A 24,567-nucleotide genomic window follows, 5' to 3' on the forward strand; every position below is an offset into this window, starting at 1 on the left:
AGTCATTGGGTTAGCTCTGACTCTCCTCAGTCATCAGTTGAATGCACTCCGCCTAAGAGGAGTAAGGTTCTGCCGCAACAGATCTCTGCTGTTAAGGCTTTACCTCAGCAGACCTTAGTGTCTGCCGACCCCAAGTTGACTCTATTGCAGTCCATGCAGTCACAACTTTCGGTCTTGATGCGTGAGTGTCGGGCTGAGAGTGTTGCTCCTCCGCCTCCGCCTACACTCCCTCCGCCTACGCTCGCTCCGCCTGATCGCAGTACCACCTGCCAGGCGTACGATGTTGTGGTCTCTACTACAGTCCATGCAAGCACAGCTTTCGGACTTGATGCGTGAGTGTCGGGCTGAGAGTGTTGCGCCTCCGCCTCCGCCTACACTCCCTCCGCCTACGCTCGCTCCGCCTGATCGCAGTACCACCTGCCAGGCGTACGATGTTGAGCCACGTGCTGAGTTTGCTGTTCCCAGTGGTGTTCAGCCTCCGCCTTCCTTAAGGCAACCTTTACAATGGGATCAGGAGGATTATACCTCTCTTCCTCCGCCTCCACTTGCTGCTCCACCAGTGATGCAACACTCGGTTGAGGTACAACAACCTCTCCCGTCCATGAGTCAGTCTCCTCAGCTCTCGCTGCAGCGAGCTCAACCCTCCACAAGGCAAGCACCACAACACCTTAGCCTTGCGCCTCAGGAGCCTCAGCTTGCGAGACTTTTACCTTGTTCTGCGCAGCCTCTTCCTCATCGCGCTCCGCTCACACCACAGGAACTGGAACTTGCTACTCCGCTTCCGCCAACCGCTCAGCAAGCGCAACCCTTGGGTTCAACCACTCATGCTAGGAGTCAGCCTCCTCCACCCATGCGCCTTCCTTCTGCTTGTCTTTTATTCAGCCTTTGCAGACTGAGCCTCAGGTGTTCCCTCAACAGAGTCTTGAAGAGGAAACCACAACTATTGTTGTTCCAGCTCGTTCTGACTCTGCTGTTCAGCATACCTTACCTCCATTTTCAAACCATATGATAATGGAGGTTATTTGTATTACTTATAAAAATATATTTGTATTCCTTGCAATATATTTTTAACAAGATCGCAAAATATGGCAAAAATATGAATCATGAGTTATGAATGTAAGGTAAATATTATGTTGATATTAAAACCCCATGCAAGCATGCATAAAGCACTCTAGCACTGGTCATGGAATTTCTGAGAAATGTTAAACGCCATGCACACGCTCTGCTTTCCTTACAGCAGGCTCTGCTTACAGCAGGCTCTGCTTACTACATGCTCTGCATACAGCATGCTCTGCATACAGCATGCTCTGCATACAACATGCTCTGCATACAGCATGCTCTGCATTCAGCATGCTCTGCATACAACATGCTCTGCATACAGCATGCTCTGCATTCAGCATGCTCTGCATACAACATGCTCTACATACAGCATGCTCTGCATACAGCATACTCTGCATACATCATGCTCTGCATACCTTACCGCATGCTTCTCAGTCACACATCTTTGGTTGTTGCCAACTCACTAGACTGTCAAGCAGTTTCATAACGTTGCCTTCTAGTCTGCTGCTTTTGCACCAGTGAACCCTCACTGAGAGAACTTAGCTTTTCTAGGATATGGTCCCTGTAGATGAGAAAGTTCTTTTCTCCCTCCTTCTGATATTCCCTTGAGGACTCTGTCATTTGGAGGGAGCCTTTAGCTGCATAACCTCTTATGGACTTTTATTTAAGCATAACATGCTTCCAGGGAAGGTAATGGTTCCACTTCAGTCGCTAATCCCGTCTGTTACCACACCTGCTCCCATAGACCTTGAGCTGTGTTGCATGACATGCAGTCCAAGCTTAGTCCTTGTTAGAGGATTTTTTGTTTACGGAGTCAATGTGTCACGGGGAAGACGTTCAACAACCAACAGAAGTGACTTGTTGTGACGCAGTGCGGCAACCTCAGCAACCCGATAAGGAGTTGTCTGTACGACCCAGACAGTCTAGACAGATTCGGGTTGTCACTGTACTTCCTCGCTTGCCCATGATTGACAGTTCACAGACTGTGCAGCAGTATCATGATCTTGTGTCCGGCTCCGTCAGACGACTGGCTTTTAAGAGCTCCCACAAGTCGTCGCTGTCTGGAGATTTTCAAATGGACTATGGATCTGACCAAGGAACTGGGCCTCCTGGTCAATTTTGAGGAGTCTCAGCTCGTTCCATCCCAGACCATTGTCTCCTTGGGTATGGATCTTCAGAGTCGAGCTTTTCGGACTTTTCCGTCGGCCCCAAGGATCTTCCAAGCCCTAGAATGCATCCAGAGCATGCTGAGAAGGAACCGATGCTCAGTCAGGTAGTGGATGAGTCTAACAGGGACACTTTCATCGCTGGCCCTGTTCATCGTGTTAGGGAGACTCCACCTCCCCCCCCTTCAGTATCATCTAGCTGCTCACTGGATAAAGGACATGACGCTAGAGACGGTCTCAGTTCCTGTTTCCGAAGAGAGGAGGTCTTCTCTCGCGTGGTGTAAGAACAGCTTTCTTCTCAAGGAAGTCTACCTTTGGCTGTTCAGAAACACGACCGCCGTCTCCTCTCGGACGCATCAGACACGGGCTGGGGTGCGACTTTGGACGGACAAGAATGCTCGGGAACATGGAATCAGGAGCAAAGGACACTTCACATCATTTGCAAGAAGTTGTTGGCGGTTATTCTGGCCTTGATAAACTTCAAGTCCCTCCAGCTTAACAAAGTGGTGGAGGTGGACTCTGACAACACCACAGCCCTGGCTTACATCTTCAAGCAGGGAGGGACTCTTTCGTGGAAGTTGTTCTAGATCGCAAGGGACCTACTCATCTGGTCTTAAGATCGAAAGCTAACTGGTAACGAGGTTCATTCAGGGCGGTATGAATGTCATGGCAGATCACCTCAGACGGAAGGGTCAGGTCATCCCCACAGAGTGGACCCTTCTCAAGAATGTTTGCAACAGACTTTGGGCCCTGTGGGGTCAGCCAACCATAGATCTGTTCACTACCTCGATAACCTAGAGACTCCTGTTGTATTGTTCTCCGATTCCAGACCCAGCAGCAGTTCACGTGGATGCTTTTCTGCTGGATTGGTTCCATCTCGACCTGTATGCATTCCCGCCGTTCAAGATTGTCAACAGGGTACTTCAGAAGTTCTCCTCTCACAAAGGGACACGGCTGACGTTGGTTGGCTCCGCTCTGGTCCGCGAGAGAATGGTTCTTAGAGGTACTGCAATGGCTGGTCGACATTCCCAGGACTCTTCCTCTAGGAGTGAACCTTCTAAGTCTACCTCACGTAAAGAAGGTACACCCAATCCTCCACGCTCTTCGTCTGACTGCCTTCAGACTTTCGAAAGACTCTCAAGAGCTAGGGGCTTTTCGAAGGAGGCAGCCAGAGCGATTGCCAAAGCAAGGAGAACATCCACTCTCAGAATCTATCAGTCTCAAGGGGAAGTCTTCCGTAGCTGGTACAAGACCAATGCAGTTTCCTCAACCAGTACCACTGTAACCCAGATTGCTGACTTCCTGTTATATCTAAGGAAAGTAAGATCCCTTTCAGCTCCTACGATCAAGGGTTACAGAAGTATGTTGGCAGCGGTTTTCCGCCACAGAGGCTTGGATCTTTCCACCAACAAAGATCTACAGGACCTCCCTAGGTCTTTTGAGACCTCAAAGGAACGTCGGTTGTCCACTCCAGGCTGGAATCTAGACGTGGTCCTAAGGTTCCTTATGTCATCAAGATTTGAACCTCTCCAATCAGCCTCTTTTTAGGACCTCACATTAAAAACTCTTTTCCTCGTGTGCTTGACAACAGCTAAAAGAGTAAGTGAGATCCACGCCTTCAGCAGGATCATTGTTTTCACATCTGAAACGGCTACATGTTCCTTGCAGCTCGGTTTTTGCTAAACGAGCTTCCTTCACGTCCTTGGCCTAAGTCGTTCGAGATCCCAAGCCTGTCCAACTTGGTGGGGAATGATCTGAAGAGAGTACTTTGCCCAGTTAGAGCTCTTAGGTACTATCTAAAAAGGTCTTAACCTTTACAAGGACAATCAGAAGCCTTATAGTGTGCTATCAAGAAACCTTCTTTTCCAAGTTCTAAGAACTCGTTTCTTACTATTCAGGCTTCTGATTAGAGAAACACATTCTCATCTGAAGGAAGAAGACCTTGCTTTGCTGAAGGTAAGGACACATGAAGTGGGAGCTGTGGCTACTTCAGTGGCCTTCAAACAGAACCATTCTCTGCAGAGTGTTATGGATGCAACCTATTGGAGAAGCAAGTCAGTGTTCGCATCATTCTATCTCAAAGATGTCCAGTCTCTTTACGAGTACTGCTACACCCTGGGACCATTCGTAGCAACGAATGCAGTAGTAGGCGAGGGCTCAGCCACTACATTCCCATAATCCCATAACCTTTTAACCTTTCTCTTGAATACTTTTTATGGGTTGTACGGTCGGCTAAGAAGCCTTCCACATCCTTGTTGATTTGGCGGGTGGTCAATTCTTTCTTGAGAAGCGCCGAGGTTAAAGGTTGTGATGAGGTCCTTTAGTATGGGTTGCAGCCCTGTATACTTTAGCACCTTTGAGTTGATTCAGCCTCCCAAGAGGAACGCTGCGCTCAGTAAGGAAGACGATCTTATTAAAGGCAGAGTAACGGTTCAAGTCGACTTCCTTACCAGGTACTTATTATTTCATTGTTATTGTGGATAACTGATTATATGAAATACGGGATACTTAGCTATCCTTTAGTCTTGTACACGTTTTTCACCCACCCCCCTGGGTGTGAATCAGCTACATGATTATCGGGTAAGTTTAATATTGAAAAATGTTATTTTTATTAGTAAAATAAATTTTTGAATATACTTACCCGATAATCATGATTTAATCGACCCTCCCTTCCTCCCCATAGAGAACCAGTGGACCGAGGAATAATTGAGGAGGTGTCAACAAGAAGTACTTGAGTACCTGGCCACAGGTGGCGCTGGTAAATACACCCCCTTCTAGTATTGTGATAGCTGGCGTATCCCTCCATAGAATTCTGTCGGGCAACGGAGTTGACAGCTACATGATTATCGGGTAAGTATATTCAAAAATTTATTTTACTAATAAAAATAACATTTTTCCTACAAGGACTCGGAATAACTTTTACCTGGACAGTCTCTCTTCTAAACATCTCAACACACACCTTGTGTAGGCCGCGGACCTTGCCTAGCAAAGTTTAGCGAGGTGCAGGTACTTCTTATTCTTGGTACAAACCTATTCAAAATAAGGATCCCCGGGTAAAGCCAGAAAGCCAGATTGGCAGGGACGCCCACCTTCTCAAGGGGTGAGTCATCCCTAATAAATAGCGTGGTTTGTATTCCAGTTACGGAACAAATGACAAATTCATAGATAATTTGTATTTTTCCTAACGATACAAACCTTAGCTATTTATACAAACTTATTCGCCAGCCCTATCCCCCTTGAAGTCCTACCTCCAAGCAAAGTGAGCTAAATCATAGGTGTGTGAGCGAGAGTGGTAGCAAGCTACCCTCCCTACTCCCACTAACTAGTGGAATGGGCAATTAACCATTGCTAAAATTTCAATGGCTAGTTTTTTCAGCTTTGACAAAAGTAATAACCCCTGATAAATAGCTAAGGTTTATATCGTTAGGAAAAATACAAATTATCTGCGAATTTGTCATATATGAAAACAATCTTTATGTTTTTATATATATATTAAGCTTTCTATACAGTGAGAGTTACTGTTTTTGTGACAACATAGTGTGGCAGGTTCTCAAGGGAGGAGAACTTTCCCTTATGACCTTCCTCCTTTGGACATCGGTCATCCCGTAGGCGGGTGGCCTTCCGAGTGACTCGGCCGCTGTTGCAGGGGATTCGTCATAATTTGGATACTCCTCCGTTCGACTGTTATCGTCGCCCTCCCCTCTACGTGTTCTTAGATGGAATCTCCTTGCGGCCTTCACAGAGCTTTACTTCGGTCTTGCTCTTTCTCACTGACAATGTCGCTCACTTTACATGGGTGGTTAGCAGATATTCTGCTTGGGTACACCTTTCCCGTTCATGGGTTAGGTTGCGCTTCCGAATTATTTTCTTCATTAATTAAGTGAAATAATACATAGCTGTTTTTAATTTAACTTCTCAGCTTCGACTCCGCTTGCCGGCGGAGGGTGCGCTTGACCTTAGCTTGTCTGCTCCTTCTCAGGTTCCCCACTTCCTGCCGGAGGGTTAAGTGGTTCTTCTGAGTATAGTAGTTTGTTTTGTCAGCTGAATTAATTAATAGTAATTCTTGTTTGTTCTGGCGTAGATACAAACCCTCTGCTATTTATAGAGATATACAGTACTTTTGGCGTAGCTCAAAGACGAGCCATGATAATTTGGTGGGGGGTGGGGTAGACTGGCTACCCTGCTCACTCACACCTCTCGGCCGAGTAACCACTTTACTTTGTAGCTCGGTAGAGAACGGACATGCTGCCGGGCTCTCTCGCAATGACTTGCCTTGATTGTTTTCTGTCATTTTTTCTTTTTCTCTTGTGTCTTTTCATTTATCTTATACATATATATGCATGTATATATGTATAAATGGAAATATACGTTTATGTTGTTGATGCTACTCCCCTACCTTGCCACCCTACCCTGCTCTGATGGTCGGCAGGTTCTCAACACTCCCGTGTGTTTGTTTCATTACTGAGTTAAAGTGTACAACAGTTCAGCTCCCTTTCGAGGAATTATCTTACAAGGAAGGTGAATTATTCCCCGAATAGTTCATGTTGCGCAGCAGAGCATGACTTGTAATTAATCACAACTTTTATTTTCTTTTCTACAGGAAGCAGCTACGTAGAACACAAGGCCGATGGCCACGGCCGCCCTGTTCATTATCCTGCGCTTCATGTGGTAGCTCGTGCGCTGCCCATGTTACGAGGTAGCAATCGTTGTCAACCTTCAACTTGAACAAGGCTTGTTGATGGGAAGCAGACGAGTTTTGCTTCTGCTACCTTGTCGCCCCTTGAACTGGGGAAAAGCAAGTTTAAGGCTTGTTCCTCCTTCGAGGGGAACTTCACTCTCTCTCTCGTTCGCGAGAGAGATTATTATGCCTAAGCTTTTTTCCATAGAGCTGGGAGAATTTAACGCCTACGCTTTTTTTCCCATAGAGCTGGGAGAATTTAACGCCTACGCTTTTTTTCCCATAGAGCTGGGAGAATTTAACGCCTACGCTTTTTTTCCCATAGAGCTGGGAGAAAGCTTGCCTTAGGCAATTTCCTCCTTCGGGAGGACTTCTCTCTCGTTCACGAGAGAGATATTATTACTCCTATGCTTTTTTCCCCATAGAGCTGGGAGAAAGCTTGTCTTAGGCGATCTCCTTCGGGAGAACTTTCCTATCGTTCATGAGAGATAACTTGTAGGAGTTTGCTGATCCACCAGAGGAAGTGGCAGAGTTTTCTCCGAAGCAGGTTTCCCCTTCGGGGGAACGAGTCTCTCGTTCTCGAGAGAAGACTGCCTCTTCGCATTGGCGGTCCCCCCTTACGCTTATGGTTTTCCTTCAGGGGTGGAGTGAGTGTCTTATCTTAAGCGATGTTCTCCTTTGGGAGAACAAACCTCTGCTGAGGTTTCAGTTATGCTGAACCTTCAGGCTCTTGTAACGATGGTAACCTTGAGCCTTCGGGAACTTGTACCATCAATCACGCTGACCTTTCGGAGTCTTGTGACAAAGGAACCTCGGCTCCTCGTTACTGAACCTTTGGACTTTCGTAACTTTAGCTACGCTGAACCCTTGAGCTCTCGAAACTTTAGTCACTCTGACACTTAGGTATTTTGTGACAGGGGAACTTCGGTTTCTCGTTACGCTGACCCTTCGGGGTCTCGTAACATTAGTTACGCTGAACCCTTGGCCTCTCGTAACTTTGGTTATGCTGAACCCTTGGCCTCTCGTAACTTTAGTCACTCTGACACTTTGGTGTTTTGTGACAGGGAAACTTCGGTTTCTCGTTACGCTGACCCTTCGGGGTCTCGTAACATTAGTTACGCTGAACCCTTGGGCTCTCGTAACTTTAGTCACTGACACTTCGGTGTTTTGTGACAGGGAAACTTCGGTTTCTCGTTACGCTGACCCTTCGGGGTCTCGTAACATTAGTTACGCTGAACCCTTGGGCTCTCGTAACTTTAGTCACTGACACTTCGGTGTTTTGTGACAGGGAAACTTCGGTTTCTCGTTACGCTGACCCTTCGGGGTCTCGTAACATTAGTTACGCTGAACCCTTGGGCTCTCGTAGCTTTAGTCACTGACACTTCGGTGTTTTGTGACAGGGAAACTTCGGTTTCTCATTGCGCTGACCCTTCGGGGTCTTGTAACATTAGTTACGCGGAACCCTTGGCCTCTCGTAACTTTGGTTATGCTGAACCCTTGGGCTCTCGTAACTTTAGTCACTCTGACACTTTGGTGTTTTGTGACAGGGAAACTTCGGTTTCTCGTTACGCTGACCCTTCGGGGTCTCGTAACATTAGTTACGCTGAACCCTTGGGCTCTCGTAACTTTAGTCACTGACACTTTGGTGTTTTGTGACAGGGAAACTTCGGTTTCCCATTGCGCTGGCCCTTCGGGATCTTGTAACATTAGTTACGCTGAACCCTTGGCCTCTCGTAACCTTAATTACGATGAACCCTTGCGCTCTCGTAACTTTAGTTACTCTGGCACTTCGGTTTTGTGTGACGGAAACTTCGGTTTCTCATTGCGCTGAACCTTCGGGGTCTCGCAACACAGGCTACGTTAAGCCTTTGATCCCTCGTGCCCTTAGTCATGCTGACCCTTCGGGGTCTTGTGACAGAGAAACCTCGGTTTCTCGTTGCGCTGACCCGTCGGGGTCTCGCAACACAGTTCACGCTGAACCTTTGGGTTCTCGTGACCATAGTCATTACTTATATGACAGAGAGTTTGCGGACTCTTGTTGTGTTGATCGTTCGCGCTCACACAACACAGGCTATCGTGAACCTTCAGATGAGCGTAGCAGTGAGTACTCTCACCACACTGAGAGCTTTGGCGCACACGACCAAGTTAGAGTGCACGATCGGATTGTTGCGCATGGCCGATTTGGCGCACTCAACCATTTTGGCGCACATGACCAACCTTATGAGCGCGAACAACTAGGCGCGCGCAATTAGTTGAAGTGCGCAAACAACTCTTATAATAGAGAGTTTTTCGAACTCTCATTGATTGAAGTGTTCGCGCACGCAAGATTTTTACTCTCATGACAGAGCGTTTTCGAACTCTCGTCCTGTGAAGTGTTCCCGCGCGTAACCATCTCGGTGCGCGCAGCCAACTTTACGCACGTGACCATCGTCATCAAAAGTTTTTCTCTTATGACAGAGTCTTCCGACTCGTCACGCAAAGGGTCGCACGCACACCCATCGTCATCAAGAGTTATACTCTTATGACAGAGAGTCTTCCGACTCTCGTCGCAAGTGTTCACGAGCACAAAAACCCGGAGGGATACCTTCACTTGAACCTCTTAAGAGATAGGGCCAACTTTCCGGTCCTTCAACAACCTCATCAGTTCCTGATGGGCTACAACACCACATAAGGGCTCACATCAACAAGCAAGAAGGAACTTGCTCGCAGCCTCTTCCCATCTAATAGTATGAATACTAAGATGGGCCGATGTCCGCTCGGTACCTCTATCAGCCCGCTTCATTCCAGACTAGAGGAATGTGTTCACCGACAATATGTGCACAGCATCTCAGATAAGGTGTATGAATGGTATTTGGATCACCTTGTACCCCACAAAGTCCTTACTTTATGAGGTTCTCCAACTGTGGGTCTGTTCGCAATGCCCATGAATCTCAGGTTTCCGCTGATTTCCAGTCCTAGACTCCAAAGCTGTCAGGCAAGAGGCATGCCAACAACGGTGGGTTTGTCTGAAGAGAAGGGTACTCAACAAGGCTAGAACATCGGTCAGCCTCTCAAGGGCTCTCATAGCTCTGCTATGGCATTACATGGAACGGTTTCCAAACTTTCTGCAGCTCCTGACAGAGCCTCCAAGAGAACCCTTTCCTCGTCACAGACAACCACACTTCGACATCTACCATGAGCTATAGCTTCGCTATGATTGTACGCCTGGAGACCACCCAGCACCTCCTCTCTCAGAGAGGCTTTTTGTAATAAGTTGCACAGAGGTTGTCTGGATATCTGAGAAATTCCTCAGTATCAGTCTACCAGGCAAAGTATAACATCTTCTGTGGTTGTTGTCATGGGAAAAGCGTATCTCTCCACTCGATACCTCTGTTCCAGCAATAGCGAAATCCTCGAGTATTTGCTGGAGGAAAAAACCCCCCTTTTTAGGTTCAGCAGGTAAAGATGATCACTCAACCTTGAGCCTTGCCTTCAAACTGAAAGGAAGGGACATCCCCTCATCACTAGATCTTTCTTTACTCATGCGGACTTACAAATTTGCCTTTCCCCAGTTGGAATTGAGACCTCCCTCTTGGAACATAGCTCAAGGTCTCTGGTCTGTAAGGAGACCTCTCTACAGTCCACTTCACCAGGCAACAAATTTTCACCTGGTTTAGAAGACAGTGTTCCCACACACTTTGACAGCAACCTAACGAGGCAAGGAACTTCATGGTCTCTCTATTGACATCGCCCATTAATGAGAAGGGTGAAAGGCAACATTCAGTTTTGTACCCGAGTATGTTACCAGACAGTCTCCAGAGGTGACGGATCCTAGACAACAAGTCTCCACTCGGTAGCTAACGATCCAAATCATCTGTTACTGTAGCCGGGCTGAGGCTTGAAGCTCTACCTCAAGAAAACGGCAACAGCCCACCCAGGTGCCTTCTCTTGTCGTCAGCACTGGGAGAGACAAGAGAAGGATTACTAAAACATCATCTCTACTGGATTCACAGTCATCAATAACACTGAATCCAGATCCTCATCCAACATGTCGACCCATGATGTCAGGGTCTTAGCTATGCCCCTGGGCCTTCTAAGCAGATTACACTGTGATGCAGGTTCTTCAAGCAAGGGTGTGAATGCTCCAGGTGACTTTCACAACCTTTCTCCATTCAAGACGTGACCCACAGGAACTCAATACGTTCTCTGTCGGTCCTGTGGTGGCTGCATAATAGCTGATTGTATACCTTAAGCTCCTTATTGGACAAGAAGCAGAAGGTTGAGGGGATTGTTACCTGGCTTTAGTCTGTATGAATGAAAAGAAATGACTAGCTCTTTTTCTTATTTTTATCCTTCCCGCTTATGGAAAAACAGCAGCCTGGGTCCTCTGCACAAACTGACCTCAACCACTGCAGGTAAACCACACTCCCTTGTGTACCTAGAATTGTGTCAATACTGTTGCGTCCCCATACCCTGGCGAGGTGGTTTTGGGAAAGTCTTGGTCCAACAGTTTTTCCTACAAAGTCTCGTAATAACTTTTACCTTGACAGTCACACTATTTATCTCAATATAGTACACAGCTTACGTAGGCTGCAGACCTTGCATAGCAGGGTTTTAGCGAGGTGTAGGGACTCTTTATATTTGGTACCAACATATTCAATTGAAGGAGCCAAAAAGCCAGATTGGCAGGGAAGTCCACCATCCTAGTGGGTGAGTCACCAATAATAAATCGTATACAGTGAACCCTCGCTACTTCGCGGTTCGACAATCGCGGATTCACCACTTCGCGGGGTTTTCCCATAATCCATATATATATACATATCGCGGATTTTCCGGAAAATTCGAAAATACCGCGAAATCTGAAGACAACCAAATACGATATTTTGTTACCTGTAATTCCATTAATACTGTAATTAGTAATATCTGCTCTTACTGATTGTTCATTGCATTACATATGATATATAATTCAGCACAGAAAGAAATAAAACACGAAAAGAGAATGTGATCATACGATAATTCAGTACGTAGTAAAATTAAATCGAACATGAAACGCAAATCAGATGCAGTCATACCATATTAGAATGGTGTGTACTGTAATGGATGTGCTTCTTTTCCATGAATCTTTTGTATGTATACGTACGTAGTACAGTACTGCATCCAATAATATTCTTTGTTGCAAAAATCACATTTCGAATACTGTAAGCGTACGAGAGAGAGAGAGAGAGAGAGAGAGAGAGAGAGAGAGAGGCGTGAAATAGCGTACGTAAATTTTTATTATTATTGTTATTATTATTATTATTGTTGTTGTTGTTAATAAAATTATTATTGTTATTATTATTAATCATTATTATTATTATTATTACTGTACAGTATTATCATTATTTATTATTATTACGGTATTGTACTTAATCTACGTACGTTCAGTATGCGCGGGGGCATCTTCTATGAGTAACCAACGCGCCATAGTACTGTAAGACGGGTTGTGATTGGTTCAAGCGCTGATAGATGACGAATCAAAACTCAAGTTTTGTTATCTAGCCTGTGATTGGTGTTTTGCCCGCATCTTCTACCCGCAGCATCAAAGTTCTCGCGGGGCTGCATCGTTCACTTTCTCTTTCCGCGTATTGCTGAGTAGACGTTCTTAAGTTTGTGAAGTTTAATCTGTGCTGTGTGCGACTGTTTTAAGTTGAACTTTTTGTTGAACTTTCTGTTACAAAGCCTCCCAAGCGTTCTGCTTCTAGTAAGGCTGGTAGTGAGACTAAACGCCACCGAAGGATGATGACGATAGCTGAGAAGGTTACGCTTCTCGACATGTTAAAAGATGGTAGAAGTTACGCGGCCGCCGGCCGCCATTTTGGCATCAACGAATCCACCGTTCGCTACATCAAGAAGGACGAGGCGAACATTAGAAAGACTGCTGCAATCACCTTTAGCAGATCAGCGAAGCGAGTCGTTACAACGCGTAATAAAACGATCGTACGCATGGAAGGTGCTTTAGCTGTGTGGATTGCCGACTGCCGGAAGAAGAACATAGCGTTGGATACGAACACCATCCAAACAAAGGCTTTGAGCTTATATGAGAATTTTGCTGCAAAGGAACCTAAAGACGACGACGGCAACCATGCTGAAGATGATGATGATGCAGATGATCCTCAACCAGGGACATCCACTGATTCCCAGCCTCAGAAACGTTTTTCCGCAAGCAAAGGATGGTTCGCGAAGTTTCAGAAACGCTTCGCCCTGAAAAGCGTTTCCCTGCATGGGGAGTCTGCTTCCGCTGACACTGCCGCTGCTGAAACTTACATGAACCAGACTTTCAAGAACATTATCGCTGAAGGTGGATACAAGCCGGAACAAGTCTTTAATATGGATGAAACCGGCTTGTTTTGGAAGAGAATGCCGTCGCGAACTTTCCTGTTCAAAGAGGAAGCCAAAGCCTCTGGCTTTAAGGCATTCAAGGATCGCGTTACCCTCGTGATGTGTGGCAATGCTGCTGGATTTTTGTTAAAGCCGGGGCTTATTTATAAGTCGAAAAATCCTCGCGCTTTGAAAAATAAAAATAAGAATCTCCTTCCCGTGTACTGGATGCATAATCAAAAAGCATGGATTACGAAGATGCTGACCTCCAACTGGTTCCACCAGTGTTTCATCCCGCAAGTCCATGAATATCTCTTAGAGAAGGGCTTGCCATTCAAGATCCTTCTCCTTATGGATAACGCTGGTGGACACGCAACTGACCTGTCGCGTGAGGGCGTTCAGGTTGAGTTCCTGCCACCCAACACCACGTCATTAATTCAACCAATGGACCAGGGGGTTATCAGGGCGTTCAAGGCCCTCTACACGAAGAATACCTTGGCGGACCTCGTTGCGTGTGTGGATGCTGCCCAAGATGACGAGGATGAAGATTTCAACTTGAAGGCGTACTGGCGGCAGTACACCATAGCCACGTGCCTGCAGAATATTCAAAAGGCACTTCAAGAGATGAAACCTGCAACCGTAAATGCGAGCTGGAAGAAGCTGTGGCCCGATATTGTTTACGACGACAAGGGATTTACTCCGTCGGAAATCCAACACTCTGCAATACGGAAATCTGTGCAGTTGGCTGCCATAATTGGAGGTGACGGGTTTGGCGACATGACGACTGAAGACGTCGACGAGTTGTTGGACTGCCATTCCCAGCCCCTAACTGACGCAGACCTCGAAGACCTGACGAAATCGGCAAGTGAGGAAGAGAGTGAGGGTACCCAGGAAGAGACCCAAGAAAATGTCGAAGAAACGGGCTTAACATTAGAACGGCTTGCCAAGTTCTGCAACCATATGAAGGAGGCGAAAGAAATGTTACAAGAGTGGGACGAGGATATGGTTCGCTCGATGCAATTCTCAAATAAGGTCGATGACATCATGACTCCCTACAGGATGCTCTTGGATCGAAAAAAGAAGCAGCGGCAACAACTTCCGATCACAATGTTCTTCCAGCCTCGCAAAAAAGAGCCAGTTCCTCCTGCTAGTACGCCTTCGGAAGAAATTGAAGAAGTTGAAGAGGTGTCCCAGGAAAAGACACCTCCGTCTGAAGAGACGTAAAATACTATCATTGACTGCACAGTAGAACACATCATCAGCTTCATCATCATCATTTCTACTGTGCAGAAAATTCATCGCCATCGTCATTCAAGTTTTTCTTGAACTTCTTTCGTGGTGAGTACAGTAACAATCTTTATTTTTTACTTTAACCTGTTTTATAGTTTAGTAATGTACGTACTGTATGCATTAAGTTAAAGGGAAGGTTTTAAAAGTCTACATGTTGTAACCTATCATATTTTTTTTGTTTAAAATTTACATTTACGTACGTAAAACAATCTCTCTCTCTCTCTCTCTCTCTCTCTCTCTCTCTCTCTCTCTCTCTCTCTCTCTCTCTCTCTCTCTCTCTCTCTCTCTCTCTCAAATTGTTTTCCTGCTTTGCTACGTACAAGTACTGTATAATTTATATTTGTAAGGTAACATATTTTGTAAATGCTTTTACTGTAAATACTGTATGTACTGTATCATTATTTATCACTGTCATCATGCGCGTTAAATGCCTTGTTTGTTCTGAGCGTGGTTGTTTACTGAGCGTACACGCCGTCGTTTCAGGCGGCGTCATAAAGAAAAAGATTTCATTTGGAAGTCCTAAGAAAAATACGTAAACTAAAACATTGGTAATAAAATAATCAACATACAGTACTGTATAATCAATATAATCGATGCAAAAACTAACCTATACGTACATATATGTGTACACTAAATGAGTTTGTTTCTTCATTATGATCAGAGATGAACGTAAACAAAACATTGGTTGCCATTTTTTATCGTGCTTTTTAGGTGTTTAGGAAACACATGATATAAAATCGCCTTTAATATTTGTGCCTGTTTTAGTTTAGGGTGCTGTAGTACATGCATTAAGTGTTCTGTACATTAAAGGGTGGTTTGTTAACAGTACTACGTACAAGGGAAGGTTTTAAAAGTCCGAATATACATGTTAAATAAATAGGTAAATATGCTGTCACTACTTCGCGGATTTTCACCTATCGCGCCCGCGTCTGGAACCTATCTACCGCGATAAACGAGGGTTCACTGTAGGCTTGTATTCCAGTTACGGAAGAAATGACAAATTCGTAAACAATTTGTATTTTTCCTAACAATACAAACCTTTAGCTATTTATACAAACTTACCCACCTACCCTATCCCCCATGAAGTCCTACCTCCAAGCAAAGTGAGCTAAATCACAGGTGTAGAAGTGGTGGCAAGCCCCCCCTCCCCCCCTTACCCGCTAACTAGCAGAATGGATTGTTAACCCTTGCTAAAATTTCAATGGCTTGTCCTTTCAGTTTCACTGACAGTAATACCCGTAATAAATAGCTAAAGGTTTGCATTGTTAGAAAAAATACAAATTTGTCATGTTTAAGCCTTTCTTCCTTCGAATCCAACCTCTTCTGGGGCACAAGCTTGGGTCTTTATGAGACCTGGGCAGGAGACGAACTTGGACCTGAGAAGACGGTTCACAAATTGAAATCTCCGCCGAGGAGTGGACCTCTTTGGCTCTTCCCCGGATTGGATGCTCCCTCCAGATAAATCAAAAGAAAGGGGGAGGGGACCATAATGTACCACTTGGCCTCCGGGCTCTGGTCAGAGTCCAAGCAGTACCGTCTCTTAAGCCTCCCAGAGATGAGGGCAGACTTCTATGGACAAGGGGTACCACCCCCTCAAGAGGAAAACTCAGATTTGAGCTTCGTCCTGTTTCTCAGGCAACACCCGAAGTCGACCTTCAACTTGACAAAGAATTCTTGAATGAGAAATAGAGAGTGCAGTGAATTGCCTCTTAAGGGCTCCAACCACTGGTCAACAATCCTGCTAGTGGGAAGAATTACCGACTACGGCAGCAGATGTTGGTCGTGTCTTTCTGGTCCACAGAAAAGACTTCCTTCACCGTTGGTCTCCCCTTCGGAGGTTTCCTCCAGCGAAGAGAAACTGCCCTTTTTTCCTGTTTGGTCTCTCCTCCTGGGAATTCTTCCGGCCAGAATCGTATTAATCCATCCCCTGCCGTTGATCTTCCTAGAGCAGGCCATCCTCGTTTCACCAGCAAGACTCGTCACTCCCATGGACTCGTCTGTATCTCTTTGATGGAGATCCCGAGAGGACTCCCTCAGCAACTCTAACATCCACATGTAAACACCTCTCACAAAACTGTATCTTCCCTGTAACATCATGTCTGCATACTATCCAGCTACTCCTCTCTTAGAGAATCCTTTCTGCAATAAGATGCAAAGATGTCTGAATACCTGCGTAGATCTTCGGCTTCGGCCATCAATGCCAAGTGGACTGTAGTGGGTATCATGGAAGGAGTAATCCTTCCTTCAATCTCACCCACTCAGCATTGAAGGAGTTCCTCTTTTATCTTTGGGAGTAAAGCATTCTCGCAATCTTGGCAATGAGAGGCCATCGCTAATCCTTGAGCCTCATCCTCAGATCGAAAGGAAGTTACCTTCCCTCCACATCGGCATTGCCCCTTTTGATGAGGAGTTTTCGAGCCGACGGACCCTTAGTTGGAAGGGAGACCTCCTCCACGGGCAGGGTTCACGTCCTGCGGTCCCCAAAGGGTTTCACCTACGTCCTGACCTCTATGACAGGTCTCCCACTCGTAATGGTTTCAGCCAAAAGAATTGGCGAACCCCATGGGCTGTCCTTAACGCCTCTCATGCACGGCGATGGACTAGGTAGTACTCAACCTTATTTCTTGCAGCTCAGATCACAGAGTCCAAACCCTTTGTTCGTGGAGTCCTTTGCAGGATGATAAACGGTTACTATGCCAAAGAAAAACTGGAGGGCCTACCTCAAGGAAACTACAAGAAGTGGCTCCTGAGTGTCAGCACCCTTCTTCAGCTTGGGAAGGTCAAGAGAATGATCACCGAGAACTCGTTCTTGGCTCGGATTCGCAAAGTCATGGATCAAGCATTGAATCCTGATCCTTCTCCTCTTAGAAGAGACCGAGAGCTCATAACGGGGGCAAGAGTACGCCCCATTGTTTTATAAGACTACTCTGGGATGCAGGCCTTGTGAGCAGACGTGTAGAAGTGTCAGATGACCTTCACCGCTCACTTCCTGCAAGACGTGACCCACAGAAACATGGAGATGTTCTTCATGGATCCTGTGGTGGCTACGCAATGAATGGTTTAAAACCTCAGGGTCTGTGATAGACAAGTAGCAGACGAGGGAAAACAAAGCTTAACCATGGTTAAGTCTGGGATGTATGACAAAGAATGACTGGCTCTGTCTTTCTTTCATCTTCTACCGTATGGGTTAACAGCACCGACGGTACTCTGCAAAGCTGACATCCCCTGTCTGCAGGTAGAACCATTTTCCCTTGTGTAACCTGGTGTAGAAGTAATACCTCTTGTGAGGGATGATTGGGTAAAGTCCGATCACATTGCTAGTAACACAAGCACACAACTTGGGGAGGACGCTAGATGTGTATAGCATGAGATTTTAGCGAGGTCCTAGTTTTCCTACCAGTTACGATCTAAAGATCGTATGGAGAAAACCCTGGGTCAATGCCAAAAACCTCTTAAGAGGCAAGTCATCCCTATAAATAGCTCCATGTTCGTATCGTTAGAAAAAATACTAATTACTGCCAAATTTGTCATATTTGTAAGGTAGTTTGGAAAAATACAAATCACTTTTGAAATTTTTTAAATTGCTTCAAAATTTAGATTTATCTAGCTATGCAATCATGAGTCCTTTAAAGTTAACCTTATCACCTTAACCATCTCTTTTCAGTTCCGAGCCAGAAATCAAAAGCTAAAAGTCTTTGACAGGAAATATGGAGTGACCACTGTATGCATGCACAAGCACTAGCTCATTAGTGAATTATTGGCTATTCCAGTGTTGCTGAAGACATACTCAAGGTTTGTATAGATACTGTAAGAGAAATAACAATCAGAATTAAAATGGTAAATTGTTCCAATGCTAAATACAAACCCTTTTGCTATTTATATGAATTATACTCTCGGCGAAGCTGGAAGACTACCCATAAGACTTTTAGCAAGGTGTTACTACCCTACCGCTAGTTAGGGGGCGTAGGAGGTGTAGCCAGCAATCCCGCTAACACACACCTGTGTTGTCTTGTCACTTTTTACTTTTGGTTTGGTGAGAGTAGATGTTCGTCTCTCTCTCTGCCCAACTTTTTTTTTTACTGGTTTTTTACATTTTCTTATGTTTTTTTTTTTATTTCAAATAAAACTATTGAAATTAGTATGCTAATAGGAATATGATAGATCAAGTCATAATTGTTTTTTTACTCCAGCGGAAATACAAACCTTCCACTTTTTATATTGGGTATATTGTTTTCGGCAAAGCTGAACTAGCAATGATAATCTTTAGTGTGGGGGCTATCCCGCTCACTCACACACTCAGGTTGAGTAAACATTTAGATTTCTTGGCTCGGTAGAGATGGAATATTGCCTTCGCTCTCCCGATTCAACTTGCTTTTAATAATTGATTTTTTTTTTGTCTTTTCAGTGACTTGTCCCATGCATACTTGTCCAGGTCCCAAAGGCCGCACTCGCGGTACCTTCATGTCCGGACTTGAGATGGACCGCTTCCTGCTGTGCCTGACCTGTTGGGGCCACTGGTGTTCAAGGGACGACACCTGTTTAGAGTGTAGGGAGTGGTCTGCCTCCCATTTGGAGAGGTTCTGGCAGCGGAAGAAGAAGTCCAAGCGTAATTCTTTGCCTTCGGGCTCTTCCCCAAAGTGAAAGAAACACCGGTCTTCTACTTTTACCCCCAAATCTCATCTCGAAGGTGTTCCTCCACCGGTTCTCGTACTTCTCCTTCAAGGGTGGAGGCAGAAGCCATTCTTGAGCATGGTTCACCCCCGGGCAAACAAATGCTTTCTAGATGACACAGGCTCCCCCCAGGGAGGAGAATGCTGGACGTTCCTCTCCGGATGTCCATCGGTTTGAGACTTTTGTCACCCGTCTCCATCCTCAGCGCACTCCTCCTAGAGCTGTCAGGAAATGCCTTTTTGAACCTCAGGGCTCCAGTCATATTGATTCTTCTGGGTCTCGTGACCATCACGCTTTAGGTCTGCGTTGTTAGGAGCCTTCGGACTCCCATTACCAAGAGTATGTGAGTTCTCGCAACCTGGGACCTTTGGGGTCCAGTCACGTTGAGCCTTCGGGCTCTCGTGACACCGGAGGACCTTCGAATCCTCGCCATGTTGAACTTTTGGGTTATCGCGGCACGGAACCCCCAGGTTCAAGTTGCATTGTGCTTTTGGTCTTTCGCAACGTTGGGTACATTCAGCCAGCTGGCTCTCGTGCTAACCATCATGCTGAGGCACAGGTTTCTCGTGACGAGGTTTCATTCTCCCGTTGCGAAGCTCCCTTGGGATCTTGCTGAGCCTTCGGCCTCTTGTTCCTCCCGCTATGTGGAACCTTCAAATTCTCATAGCAGGGAAACTTCGGTTTGGCGTTGCGTTGAGCCCTCAGGATTACGCAACCCCGGTTTCGCTGATCCCCTGGTTTCTCTGGCCGGCTGTTACGTTAAGCCTTCGGGCTCTCATAATAGGGAGATTTCAGTCCCCTGTCGTGAAACCTTCGGGCTTTCGTGACACTGGTTACGCGTAAACTTTTCGGTTCTCGTAAACTTAGTCTTGACGAGTCTTTCGGCTCTTATGAAGGAGACTCTTTGGACTCGTCACGCTGAGCCTTCATGCTCTTGTGATTTGTGTTATGAAGAGCGTTTGGGCTCTCGTTTTCCTGCGGACCCCTTCGTTCCTCGTAGCATTAACCCTAAGTTTTTTTGCGACTCCTGAGGGATACCACCTCCCATCAGGAATCGGTGACAGAGTTTCCTTCGAGTTCTCGTCATGACGGTCTCTCTGGGTTGCTTGAATTACATTTACGATCCAAATTAGCTCCTCCCATTAGGTTTCATCCCTCTTGCCTCCTTGCGTGGTAGATCAGAGTCGCATGACGTGAAAGCACCTGATGACACAGCAATGTCCCGTGACGTGGCAGCATCGTGTGACAGAGCTTCTTGTGTCGTGGCTGAGATCGATCTCATGAAAAACCAACCTCACAAAAATCATCTCATCCAGCTCCAGTGGTACCCTTGTCCCAGGACGAGGTTTATCACCTTGTCTGGCTGCAGGATGGTTCCCTTCCCAGAGTAAACCTCCCGCTAAGAGAGACTCTCACTAGTCTCGCCAACCTCGTGGGCCTCCACCTGCCCCGAAGCACCTGTCGCCCACCCGACAATGCTCAGTTCCTCTTCCGATGGTAAGGCCTGTGCCGATCTTGCCCTCAGGTAGGAAGGCTAAGGTACCTGTGGAGGTACCTAAACCTGGGGATGTACGTCGTCCTAAGGATCTCCCTCCCTGCACATCGGGAGCCTGCAACCCCCCATGGCTTAAAGCATTATTTAACGTAATGCTTAAAGCAGTGACGGGGTCAGTCCCCACCCTCAGTCCTTGGGCAGCACTACCAGGATTCCCCTGTTGATCCCAGGGGGAAACTCTAAAGACTCTGCTCTGGCAGAACCTTCACGCAAGGAGGAGAACATCCCTTGTTGCAAGAGAGCTAGGGAAGAGAGGACTCCAGAATTGCAGGGGAGTCCCTTACAGCTCGAGTCCCCACAGGAAGGCCCAAAGGGAAGAGGAAGAGAATTAGACCTTCTCCTTCTAAGGAGGACCGGAAAATTTCCTATACGGACTCGTACCGTTTGACTCCAGCAGAGGTAGCGCCAAGGAAGGCACCTCACCATTCTTGGCATGACGCTGCTCCTACCCCTGCAGAGTCCTATCTCTCCCGCAGGTCAGTGGAAGCCACAAGGCCTACACTGATGGAGGACTTTCTGCTGCAACGCAGAGCCGAAAGATTTATTCACCATCCCGAAATCTTTGGCCTGGCCTCCCTTATCTTGAGTGGAGAATCAGAGAGAACCGAGTACGTCCTCGCGATTTTTCCAGTCCTCCATCGATCTTGATGACAACCTTGACCCACTCCAGGCTCCTATGGATGAGAGCTCGGAATTGAATGAGCAAATTAATTACGAGGACAACATTATGCCAGCTATGTCTTGCCCTAAAATGATGGAGGTGGAGCGAAAGGTGATGGAACAGGCCTTCTGGCAGGTGTTAACCTGCATCCGAACCATCAATGGGCTGCCAGATCCATTGGCCGCCCCTTTTGATGGTAAGGATACAGTCCTAGACCAGTTTCATTGCACTCAGAGACCCTTGAAGCCCAGTGCAGGTTTGCCCTGGTTAAAGGCATTGACGAGTCCCAAGCAGAAGACTGTGTCTCAGGCGATTGGTTCGTCTTCCTCCTTTCGCACCAGCTCCTCCTCCAAATTCCTCCCGCCGCCTTTTATCACTCAGCGGAGGTATTATGAGATCCTCAGTGAGCCGCTACTAGTTTTGCCTTTGGACCATTCTACAGAGGCACTTTCGAAGGGCATGCCCTTCGAGAAGTTAACGGGGCTGCCTGTCTCTTTCTCGGCCTCCGAGATCCTTAACCAGGAAAAGGTTGCAAGGTATGCCATGTAAGCTGCCTCTTGTCTTGATTTCTGGTTAGGATCTTTAGGACAATTGGTCTGGTCTCAAAACTGGTCCAAACAGTCCACAGGGAAGTCTATGGAGACTCCTATTATCAGGCACACGGGCCATCGAGTTCCTGTTTCATCAACTGGTGAACCTTTGGGTCAACACCATCTTAAGAAGACATGATGCTTTAATAGGAAAGTTCCATATACAACTCCTCAGGGCAAGGTAGCAAGGCTCAGGAATGCCCACTTTGAGGGAAGTTCATTATTCAATCCAGAGAACATCAAGCGTGTGGGTGAGAAGTGGAGAAAGTCCACTACGGACTCTCATTCACATGGCCTTGACTTCAAGACCTTACCCTCTTCAGCCACAAAGGAATCCAGCACCTAGAAAGCCAATGAAAAATTATACAGACCCTAAATAGCAGGGTTGCAGGATGTCCAATTAGCCCTTTTAAGGTAGAAAGTCCTTCCGTGGAGGCAGAGGCAAGCTGTGGTCTGGCCAAGGTCAACCCCACTAGGACGGGCAATCCTCCCATATGTCCACCTGTGGGGGGATGCCTGAACAGCCGATGGCAGAGGTGGCTTCACCATGGGACTGAACCCTGGATGGTCGAGGTGATCCATTCAGGGTATCGCGTCCTGTTCACTTTATCTCTCCCTCCACTGATTCAAGTGCTTCTCCTATCAGACTCCAATGTGAAGGGGTCCACAAAGGGGTCAGACTTCGATTCAAAGTTCAGATCATGTTGAAGGAGGGTGCTCTCCAAGAGGTCCGCGATGTGTCTCCAGGCTTTTACAGTCAAATCTTTCTTATAGTAAAGGTGTCTGGAGGCTGGAGACCAGTCATTGATCTCTCTCTCTCTCTTCCCCCCCCCCCCCCCCCGAACAAGTTTGTCCAGCAAATTTTGTTCAGGATGGAGACTCCTGACACGGTCAGACTCACCATCAGACCTAAAGACCTAATGTGCACTCAAGATCTGGACACATACTTCCAAATCCTAATCCATCCATCTTCCAAGATGTATCTAGGATTCTCCTTAGACCAAAAACTATACCAGTGCAAGGTGCTATGTTTCGATCTTTCCACAGCACCTTATTCTTTCAAGAGTGTTCGGCCTTGTGCCAGCTTGGTCTCACAGATGCGGTATCCATCGCCTAAGATATCTGGACGACTGGCTGATTCTGGCAGACTCGAAGGCGGCCCTTCGCCGTCATTGAGACGAGCTTCTAAGGTTTTGCGTAAACCTCGAGAAGTCTCGTCTGATTCCCTCTCAAAGACTGGTATACCTAAGCATGCTATTGGACACTGTAAGGCACAAAGCATATCCATCAGATAAAATGATTCATAGGCTGAGGGAGGTAGCATAGCCCTTCCTCAGACGGGAAGAGCTCCCAGCGCAGAGCTGTGTGCTTCTGCTAAGTCACCTCTCTTCTTTGGGACATTTAGTTCCCAAAAGTCACCTCAGGATGAGATCTCTCCCATGGCGGCTGAAATCCCAATGGAATCAGACCACCGATTCCAGGGAGACTCTAGTCCCCATAGGGCAAAAGGAACGGATGGACCTTAGATGGTGGCTGACAGAACTAAACCTCTGCAAAGGTATTGATCTTCTTGTTCTCCCGCCGGAATTGATGCTCCTTTCAGATGTGTCAAAAGAAGGGTGTGGGGCCCACATGCTGCACCACACTACCTCTGGCCAGTGGTCCGAATCCGAAAGGTATCAACATTTAAACCTCTTAGAAATGAGGGCTGCCCTCCTCGCCCTCAAACAATTACACCAGTTCCTGGTGGGGCACTGTGTGTTGTTGATGAGCAACAACATCCTAGTAGTTACTTACCTAAACAAGCAAGGCGGTTCCTTTTCGCATCCGCTGTGTCATCTAGCTGTAGAGCTACTCCGATGGTCAGAAGGCAACTCGGTAACCCTATCAGCTCGCATAATTCCTGGCAAGTGGCATGTGCTAGCGGACAGTTTGAGCAGAGCGACTCAGATAGTGGGCTCCGAGTGGTCTTTGAATGATCTAGTAGCCAACAAAGTCCTGACTTTGTGGGGTTCCTTGACTGTTGATCTGTTCTCAATGGCCCTGAACTTCAGGCTTCCGTTGTACTGCTCACTAGTCCCGGATCCACAGACTCTTTGGTAAGATGCATTCCAACATAAATGGGAGGACATGGACATGTATATGTTCCTACCATTTTGTCTGATGAGAAAAGTTCTCAACCAAGTACGAGTAAGAACTTACTAATGACGCTTATAGCTCTGCTGTATCATCATGCAGAATGGTTTGCAAACCTTCACCAAGTCCTTACGGAGACCTCGAGAGAACTCCCTCCATGACCCGATCTACTCAAACAACCACACGTCAACATCTACCACAGAACCGTAGCTTCGTTTGGGTTCCATGCTTGGAGACTGTCCAGCACCTTCTCTCACAGAGAGGCTTTTCACAACGAGTTGCAAAAAGGATGGCTGGTCACCATAGACTTTCAACAGTATCAGTCTACCAAGCTAAGTGGTCAGTGTTTTGTGGTTGTTGTTGTGGAAGGGGTATCTCTCCCCTCAATGCCACTGTTCCAACCACAGTGGAGTTCCTTGTACACC

At 46.6% G+C, this 24,567-nt stretch overlaps 1 protein-coding gene across 1 annotated transcript in view; it reads left to right on the forward strand.

The window, feature by feature from the left end:
• LOC137618726 (zinc finger protein 677-like) overlaps positions 1 to 24,567 on the forward strand; it is an 86,745-nt gene that overhangs the window by 17,563 nt on the left and 44,615 nt on the right. Inside the window, exon 2 of the mRNA XM_068348893.1 lies at positions 18,194 to 18,321. The gene's annotated coding sequence lies outside the window, so the exon portion shown is untranslated. The remainder of the gene's footprint in view (positions 1 to 18,193; positions 18,322 to 24,567) is intronic.

The sequence above is a fragment of the Palaemon carinicauda genome, chromosome 25 (genome assembly GCF_036898095.1).
Source record: "Palaemon carinicauda isolate YSFRI2023 chromosome 25, ASM3689809v2, whole genome shotgun sequence".
Taxonomy (NCBI): Eukaryota; Metazoa; Arthropoda; class Malacostraca; order Decapoda; family Palaemonidae; genus Palaemon; species Palaemon carinicauda.